This window comes from Moschus berezovskii, chromosome 9, assembly GCF_049115385.1.
Source record: "Moschus berezovskii isolate FMDL1 chromosome 9, NW_MosBer_1.0, whole genome shotgun sequence".
Taxonomy (NCBI): Eukaryota; Metazoa; Chordata; class Mammalia; order Artiodactyla; family Moschidae; genus Moschus; species Moschus berezovskii.
The window spans coordinates 103,480,521-103,490,050 of NC_142468.1; the positions used below are offsets into that span (position 1 = coordinate 103,480,521).

At 38.5% G+C, this 9,530-nt stretch overlaps 1 pseudogene; it reads right to left on the reverse strand.

Moving 5' to 3' along the window:
• Nucleotides 1-8,276: 8,276 nt before the first annotated feature.
• Nucleotides 8,277-9,217, reverse strand: LOC148776819 (olfactory receptor 4K13-like; annotated as a pseudogene).
• Nucleotides 9,218-9,530: the final 313 nt, after the last annotated feature.

A 9,530-nucleotide genomic window follows, 5' to 3' on the forward strand; every position in this document is an offset into this window, starting at 1 on the left:
GCTTTCCTCTGACTTTTCAAACTTGTGTCCAGACTGACTCTTGATAATTCCTGGTTCAAATATCCTTGATACTTGTACAGTTTTTCCACAATGAGTGGGCACTGGTGGCTTACTTTTGTCTATTTTTCTCTTTGATTTATATTTTTTGGCCCCATCTTCCTGTTTCTTTTTTTTTCCTTTAAAAAACTATTAATGGCACATACCAGCTGCACAGACACAGAGACAGAATCACAGATATACACACATATGCTTATACCAAGTTCTATTTCTAGAGTACAAGGACAGAATGTGGAGAATTTACTCTGAATTTCCCTTTTTTTTCTTTATAGTTCACGAAATATTCAGAAGTTATTGCTTAGTCCAGTTATCAAAACTTGGAAAAACAAAACAAAACACTGAACCAAGGGTCAAGAACCAAATTTTAGTCCTGCCCTAATATGTACCAGGGAAACATACTCATTAATTCTTTTCAAAATTGATACAACTTTCTATAAAAATAAAATAATATCTACTCTTCAACTTCTTGTTTTTGTTGTTCAGTTGCTCAGTTGTGTCCAACTTTTTGCGACCCCATGAATCACAGCACGCCAGGCCTCCCTGTCCACCACCAACTCCCGGAGTTCACGCAAACTCACGTCTGTCGAGTTGGTGATGCCATCCAGCCATCTCATTCTCTGTCATCCCCTTCTCCTCCTGCCCCCAATCCCTCCCAGCATCAGAGTCTTTTCCAGTGAGTCAGCTCTTCACATGAGGTGGCCAAAGTATTGGAGTTTCAGCTTTAGCATCAGTCCTTCCAAAGAACACCCAGGACTGATCTCCTTTAGAATGGACTGGTTGGATCTCCTTGCTATCCAAGGGACTTGCAACAGATTCTCTAGCACCACAGTTTGAAAGCAGCAATTCTTTGGTACTTAACCTTCTTTATGGTCCAACTCTAACATCCATACATGACTACTGGAAAAGCCATAGCTTTGGCTATACAGACCTTGTTGGCAAAGTGATGTCTCTGCTTTGTAATATGCTGTCTAGGTTTGTCATAGCTTTTCTTCCAAGGAATAAGCATTTTTTAATTTCATGGCTGCAGTCACCACTTGCGTTGATTTTGGAGCCCAAGAAAATAAAGTCTGTCAATGTTTCCACTTTTTTCCCAAGTATTGGCCACGAGGTGATGGGACCAGATGCCATAATCTTTGTTTTTTGAATGTTTAGTTTTAATTCAGCCTTTTCACTCTTCTCTTTCACCTTCATCAAGTGGTTCTTTATTTCCTCTGCACTTTCTGCCACTAGGATGGTGTCATTGGCATATCTGAGGTTATTAATAATTCTCCCAGCTATCTTGATTCCAGCATGTGTTTCATCCAGCCTGGCATATTGCATGATGTACTCTACATGAGAAGGAAATGCAACACACTCCAGTATTCTTGCCTGGAGAATCCCATGGAGGGAGGAGCCTGGTAGGCTACAGACTGGTAGGCTAGAGTCCATGGGGTCACAAAGAGTCAGACACGACTGAGTGACTTCACTGTCACTATCACTCTACATGTAAGTTAAATAAGCCAGATGACAATATGCAGCCTTGACATACTCCTTTTCCAATATTGAGCCAGTCCATTGTTCCCTGTCCAGTTTTAATTGTTGTTTCTTGATCTGCATACAGATTTCACAGGAGACAGTTAAGAAGGTCTGGTATTCCCATCTCTTTAAGAATTTTCCACAGGCAAAGGCTTTAGCATAGTCAATGAAGAAGAAGTAGATGTTTTTCTGGAATTCCCTTTCTTTTTCTGTGATTGAATGGATGTTGGCAATTTGATCTCTGGTTCATCTGCCTTTCCTAAATCCAGGTTATACATCTAGAGGTTCTTGGTTCACATACTGTTAAAGACTAGCTTGAAGGATTTTGATCTATTTTTGTGTTATTTTATTCTACACATAGGTGCTAAATACCTATGTGCATTCCCCAAATTCTATCGTTAACTTTATCTTGTTTCCTGGTGATTGTGAGGATACTCAAACCAATAAGGACCACAGGAGGATTTTTACTCTGCAAGAATTGGTAAAGTACACTTAGTGTTAATGAAAATGATTTTCCTTATTAAATATGTGATAATTTTAAAAGAGTTGTTGTCATCATCATTGGTATTATATTTAATGCAATAAAAAATCTACATATAGTTATGAAATTATCAAAATTATGCACTCTTTGATCTCAAAATACTAATAGAAGAAAACCTTGAGGAGAATCCTAAAAGTAATTTTTATAGTTTATTATGTAAAATTGGAAAATTAAAAGCAAAAATTATATTTATTAATTTATGCTTTTAAAAAAATTGCAAGCATATTTGTAAAATATATCCATCTAAATGCACATAAACATGATTCAAATATATTATGATACAAAATAATTCATTTTTACAATTTTTGCTGCTGCTGCTGCTGGGGCTGCTAAGTCACTCCAAGTCTTGTCCGACTCTGTGTGACCCCATAGACGGAAGCCCACCAGGCTTCCCCGTCCCTGGGATTCTCCAGGCAAGAACACTGGAGTGGGTTGCCATTTCCTTAACTCCAGTGTGTGAAAGTGAAAAGTGAAAGTGAAGTCGCTCAGTCGTGTCCGACCCTTAGCGACCCCACGGACTGCAGCCTACCAGGCTCCTCCAACCATGGGATTTTCTAGGCAAGAGTACTGGAGTGGCTTGCCATTGCCTTCTCCGTTACAATTTTTACATATGATCAAATGTGAAATATTTTTGAAATACTCACTCTTCTACTCAGACACAGGTAAAAATAAGTTAGAATCAGAAAAATAATACAGTTATTGCTAACTTGAGGCACAGTTTAAAACTCACGTAAAAAGTTTAAATTTTTGAGTGGTATGTATTTATACAAATAATATTGAACTGAAAAGGAATGAAAAAATAATTGAATAACGCTCAATCAGGCAAGGTTTGGTTTTTCTCTAGCAGAAATTTCTGAGAATGGGATGGTTACCTGTGACTGGGGAGCCTAGCTCTTTTTGTGCTGTTTATGTGACTAAATGAGTAAGAATTATTAGTTCATCTATGGTGCAAACTTGAAGAAAGGAAACTATGTTTAATATTCTGTGTCTGTATTCAGTAATAAAGCCTTTCTACACATTTTCATAAAAGCACTTAATGTATGTGGAGATATGTAACTGGAAGCTCTTTTGTTAAGTAATAAAGGCTGTGAAGTTTGTATTGATCTTGAATTTTTTTAATGATTATTTATCCTCATAGTGTTAAGCTGTGTATGGATTAGATAACCCATGAGTAATATTCACTTATCACAAAAAATGTTTGACGTGAACAGTCAGATTTTCTGCCAAAATAACCATTATAAATATTTTCCTAATTAAAAAATAAGCTTTCACAGTTGGTAGAAAAGTTCCAACATTATATGTGCCCAAAGAACTCTTTTCCCATATCAAGTTTAAAATATTAAAGTATGTCTTTGTTATAAATGTAGGGAGAAAAAGGTGGTAAGTTTAGAAAAATTGGAAATAGTCCTTAGGTTACAAAATCACCAAAACAAATATATTAGCAGTCTAATTAGACAATCATATTGAATAGAAGGTTTGTTACTTCAGAAAAATAAATATAGACTTGAGGGGAAATCTTTTAGATATTCATTTAAATTAATCACATTTAATTTAGAATTCCATAAGTGTTTTCTCAGTTGAAGTAAATATCCAATGTAGGAAAGTAAAAATATGAAGAATTAAATGAACATAAAATAAAATAAGTCAATGTTTTACATTTTCTTGATATGCAATTTTTATTAGACTATATTTTGGACTGGCTAAAGATGTTAAATGTAGCCAAGGATGAAACTAGTTTTTTGTTATTTTACCACATTCTAAATTATTTTGTCTTTTTATACAATAGTGGTTAAACAATAAACAAACTCAAATTTATGTTCTCAAAATACAAACTCAAATTATAAATCTGACCCTTTAGATCAGTATGTCAGTGGTATTTTTCCATCACAGACTGGTTTTCTTCTTATTAAAACTGGGTAAATTTGTCCAGATGCTATCTGACCCAAGTTGTATTTTACCATTGCCTTCATGATCAGAATAATCTGGTTTTCATTAATTTCTAGGTTTTGTATACAAAGTTTCCTCCTTTACTAAAGTATGCAGTTTCTCTACGTTATTAGCACTGCTATTTAAACCTACCAGTTCTAGCTGAGGAATGGCCTCTTCAAAGATACGTAGACACAGTAAGATTCTGAATATATATTTATCTTTTATGCCTCTGTGGATATACACGACAATCATTTGCAGGTCAGAAAGAAAAAGGACACAAAACACATACATAAGGTGTAGATTAGTGATTAACGCCCAGAGGGAATTATTAGAGTAAAGGTGCTAGTTAGTTGTCTCTAGAGTTCAGAGTAAGGACTTAGTCTCTCATTATTTAAGTTGATTATGAATCCTTCAAGTGTATGAGTTGTGTGGAGTCTCCCTAATAAGTGCTTTCCAGAAAAAAAGCATTAAGTGTTTTGGTTGGTAGAGGGTAAGCAAATTTATGAAAATGGATCTACCATAGATGATGGACTTCAGAAAACTATAATTCTATTCATTTGGCTTTACAATCTGAATATTTATAATTTGATAATTGAATGCATTTATTCAATTAGAATTAAAATAAATAGATACACACAGAGCAAGGCATGTAAGAAAATTCATAGACTATAGACTAGTTCTTAGCACAGAGAAAACTTTCCTTTTACTCTGCAAGGGAATAAGAGAGAGAGAAAGAGAAAGAAGCACACACACTCAGGAGCTAGAACAAGCAGAGGAGGCCTTCACCAGTGAAGTGAAGTGAAGACGTTCAGTCATGTTTGACTCATTGCGATCCCATGGGCTGTACCTTACTAGGCTCCTCCATCTATGGGATTTTCCAGGCAAGAGTACTGGAGTGGGTTGCCATTTCCTTCTCCAGAGGATCTTCCCGACCCATGGACCGAACCCAGGTCTCCCACATTAAAGGCAGACACTTTACTGTCTGAGCCACCAGGGAAACCCCTGGCCTTCACCAGGGTGATCAAAATGATTTGTGGTACTCAATAAGTGATTAGTTAATGGAGTTTAGCAGATTTGGAATTTCATGTAGTCTTACAATTATGTTTAACTTCATGATGGCTCAACAATATTAAAAGAATATTATGGAGGTTACAATAAACTGTGGAACATTCTGAAAGAGATGGGAATCCCAGACCACCTGACCTGCCTCTTGAGAAACCTGTATGCAGGTCAGGAAGCAACAGTTAGAACTGGACATGGAACAACAGACTGGTTCCAAACAGGAAAAGGAGTACGTGAAAGTTGTATATTGTCACCCTGCTTATTTAACTTATATGCAGAGTACATCATGAGGAACGCTGGGCTGGAAGAAGCACAAGCTGGAATCAAGATTGCCGGGAGAAATATCAATAACCTCAGATATGCAAATGACACCACCCTTATGGCAGAAAGTGAAGAGGGACTCAAAGGCCTCTTGATGAAAGTGAAAGAGGAGAGTGAAAAGGTTGGCTTGAAGCTCAACATTCAGAAAATGAAGATCATGGCATCTGGTCCCATCACTTCATGGGAAATAGATGGGGAAACAGTGGAAACAGTGTCAGACTTTATTTTTTTGGGCTCCAAAATCACTGCAGATGCTGATTGCAGCCATGAAATTAAGACGCTTACTCCTTGGAAGGAAAGTTATGACGAACGTAGATAGCATATTAAAAAGCAGAGATATTACTTTGCTAACCAAGGTCTGTCTAGTCAAGGCTATTGTTTTTCCCGTGGTCATGTATGGATGTGAGAGTTGGACTGTGAAGAAAGATGATCGCCGAAGAATGGATGCTTTTGAACTGTGGTGCTGGAGAAGACTCTTGAGAGTCCCTTGGACTGCAAGGAGATCCAACCAGTCCATTCTAAAGGAGATCAATCCTGGGTGTCCATTGGAAGGACTGATGCTAAAGCTGAAACTGCAATACTTTGGCCACCTCATGCAACGAGTTGACTCACTGGAAAAGACTCTGATGCTGGGAGGGATTGGGCGTGGGACGAGACTGGGACGACAGAGAATGAGATGGCTGGATGGCATCACCGACTCGATGGACGTGAGTTTGAGTGAACTCCAGGAGTTGGTGATGGACAGGGAGGCCTGGCGTGCTGTGATTCATGGGGTCACAAAGAGTTGGACACGACTGAGCGACTGAACTGAACTGAACTCTGCCATGTCTCCTCAATTAAAATCCTCTTGAAAAGGTTACAAGAAAACGAGGGTTGTAAATATATGATAAATATGATTCATTTCCAAAGCCCATAGTAAATATTGCTAATAATTTTTTTATTCTTTCTAACTGAACCTCAGAATTTTTTTCAATGTAGTTCTCCAGGCAACTGCCAGCAATTAGAATGCTATTAGAAAAGTATTTCAGCTAAGGAGATATACACCTCAACATAGCATGACCTTGGAGGAGATGTTTGCAAGAGAGCCGAGCATTCTTAAAAATAGAAATTAGAAGGATAATATGAGCACAATATTGATATCCAGATGAGATTACCCATACCAGTTGTTAAGGATTGTACACATTTAATTTTTCAGAATAAACTTAAATATTTGGTGCACAATGTCTAAGGTCAAACTAAAACAGGGCGGTGTATTGCTTCTCATCCTGTTTGTGATGCCAATTCATACTATGTTCTCTGTTCCTTGAACCCATGGTAGAGAAGGTGCAAGTGGGGAAGCTGGAAGAAAACCACAGCACAACCTCTCTCTAGGCTGGCACAGCGGTCATAACTGTGTTCTCTCCTGGCTGATGCGGCAGTGGTAGCAGCAGTCACGCTGTCTTCTCTCCTCTTGTGGCTTACCCAACGGACGCAGCCGTGATGCAGCAGTAATGCCACTGCTCTCTAGGTGGAGTTCACATATCTGTATCACACAAAGTAGCCCACAGGCCAGCAGCACCTGGTGATGTGAATGCACAGCGCTCCAAGTGATCAGAGCTGTTACATAATCATTATTTGCAAGATGTGGGGCAAGAGCGTGAGGCTGTAGGGTGAGAGAGCCTGACCATGCCATCCTGGCTAATTTGCTTTTTCCCTACAGGCAGATACAATCGAACACAAGGGAAAAAACAAGGTGAAAATGAGAGAATATATGCCTTATTCCAGGTTCCTTGTTTTGCAATATGTTAATAAAATACATCAAAAGAGTTGATCCTGAAGATGTTTGCGTAATTTAGGTTTTCAATACATCTTTAGAAAGACTCTTTGCAATGTTTCCATAAACTCACTGAATCATTAATAAATTCAGATTTGTAACCTCAAATAGCCCACTATTTTCTCTGTGTTCATTTCTATTACAATTTATTCTCCACTTAAGAGGACAAACCTTCATGACACTTTAGAAGTATGTTGAATCTATTCTCAAACCTCCCATTCTCAAAACTCTTTAATTGCTTTATGTTGCTAAAAACTAGGATTCAGGAGGCCTAAATACTCTGGTCTCTACCTTTCTATATAATCTCTGCACATGCCTTTCTTCCTTTTATTCATCAGCCTCCCTCATAAACGTCTGTCTTTGGTACCTAATATGACTTTCTCACTTTACAATATCCATATAAACTTTTCCTTCTGCCTAGAATGCTCTTTTTCCCACTCAAATGTCTATTCTTTAGCTTTTTTAATGCTTTTCTGTGAAGACTTCTTAACATGATCTTCTAACATCACCACGCCTAATATGGATGCCTCCTCACTACTCTCTGCAAGGCAGAGAGCAGTGTTGTGTGATAACCACGAGTGTGTATCATTTATTTTAAACATTCATAAGAGTTCCCTTGAATTCTAAAACAAGGAGTTAAAGGAGGCAATGAATGCAAGCTTATTGATGTATTACATTTGTGCTAAGAATATTTTCCAATAAAATAAAAAGATACCTTATTTTCTTCACATTTAGTAAGGTAGAAATTTAATATTATTTAACATTTGATTTCAATTATTTGAAGAAATATTTAAATGATCTTCCCTGGTGGCTAAGCCATAAAGAATCCACTTGCCAGTGTAGGAAATATGGGCTAAATCCCTGGATAAAGAAGATCTCCTGGAGGAGGAAATAGTAATCCACTCCATGGCAGTGGAGACTCTTGGGCTACCATTCTTGGGGTTGCAAAGAGTCAGACAACACTGAGCAACTAAACAGTAACAATAACAACCCCCCAATTGCAGGGAACAAAAAATGATCGTATACAGCAGACAATATTTAGGGGGTGAACCAGGAACCAATGTACTGGTTGCTCAGTCTCTTAATGGCTGCCTTCATTTCCTTATTCCTCAGAGTATAAATAATTGGATTAAGGAGAGGAGTGATGACAGAGTACAACATAGACAGAAATTTATCTACAGAGTAACTATTAAATGGGAAAGCATAGATGAAGATGGCAGGGCCAAAGAAGAGAGTGACGACAGTGATGTGAGCAGACAGTGTGGACAGAGCCTCAGAGGGTGCACTGGAGGAGTGCTGCCAGATGGTGAGCAGCATGGCCACGTAAGATACGAGCAAGAGAATGAAGCAGATCAGGGCAAGAGCCCGCTGTTCACGATCACCAAGAGCTCCAGGATGTAAGGATCAGTGCAGGCAAGCTTGATGACCAGGGGGAGGTCGCAAAAAAAGCTGTCCAATACATTGGGACCGCAGAAAGGCAAACCCACCGTAGAAACCATCTGGCTTGTAGTATGGATAAGCCCAATCACCCATGAGAGCAGTAGAAGCCCAATGAGCACCCTGTGACTCACGATGGTCTTGTAGTGCAAGGGTTTGCATGTGGCAACATACCTGTCAATGGCCATAGCTATCAGAAGAGACATCTCTGCACCCCCAAAGAAGTGCATAGAGAACATCTGGATCAGGCAACCCCACCAGGAGATGGTCTTGTGTTTTCTGAGGAAGTCTGAAGTCACTTTGGGAATTGCAGCAGAAGAAAGACATACATCAAAAAATGATAAATTTGCCAGGAAGAAATACATGGGGGAGTGAAGATGGTTATCAGCTATCACAGAGATGACAATGAGGAGGTTTCCTACTAGGATGGCGACATAGACCAGCAAGGAGATTGCAAAAAAGAATATGTGAGTTCCTTGAGAAGTAGAAAGTCCCACCAAAATGAACTCAGAAACACTTGATCTGTTATTCAGGAGATCCATTCATCCTTCTGCAGAAGCTGTCTGAAAAGGGAAAACAAAGAGGGTGTGATAGGAAGTAACAGATCAGGGAACTCAATATTTACTTAAGCATTTTGCCTTTTATTCAGAGTAATGACAGTTTGGCAGTAGGACTGCTTTTTAGGTATTTAGCAGTTGGAGATATTTCACAGGACCTTGAGACCATAAAAAGGTGATGATTATGGACCAAGTTAAATCAAATTTTCTGATGGTTAGTGCAAAGCAAGTTCAGTTAGACACAGAAAACTTGTCTCCTTTCATGTTCAACTCCAGATCACACTGTGTATTAGAGTGA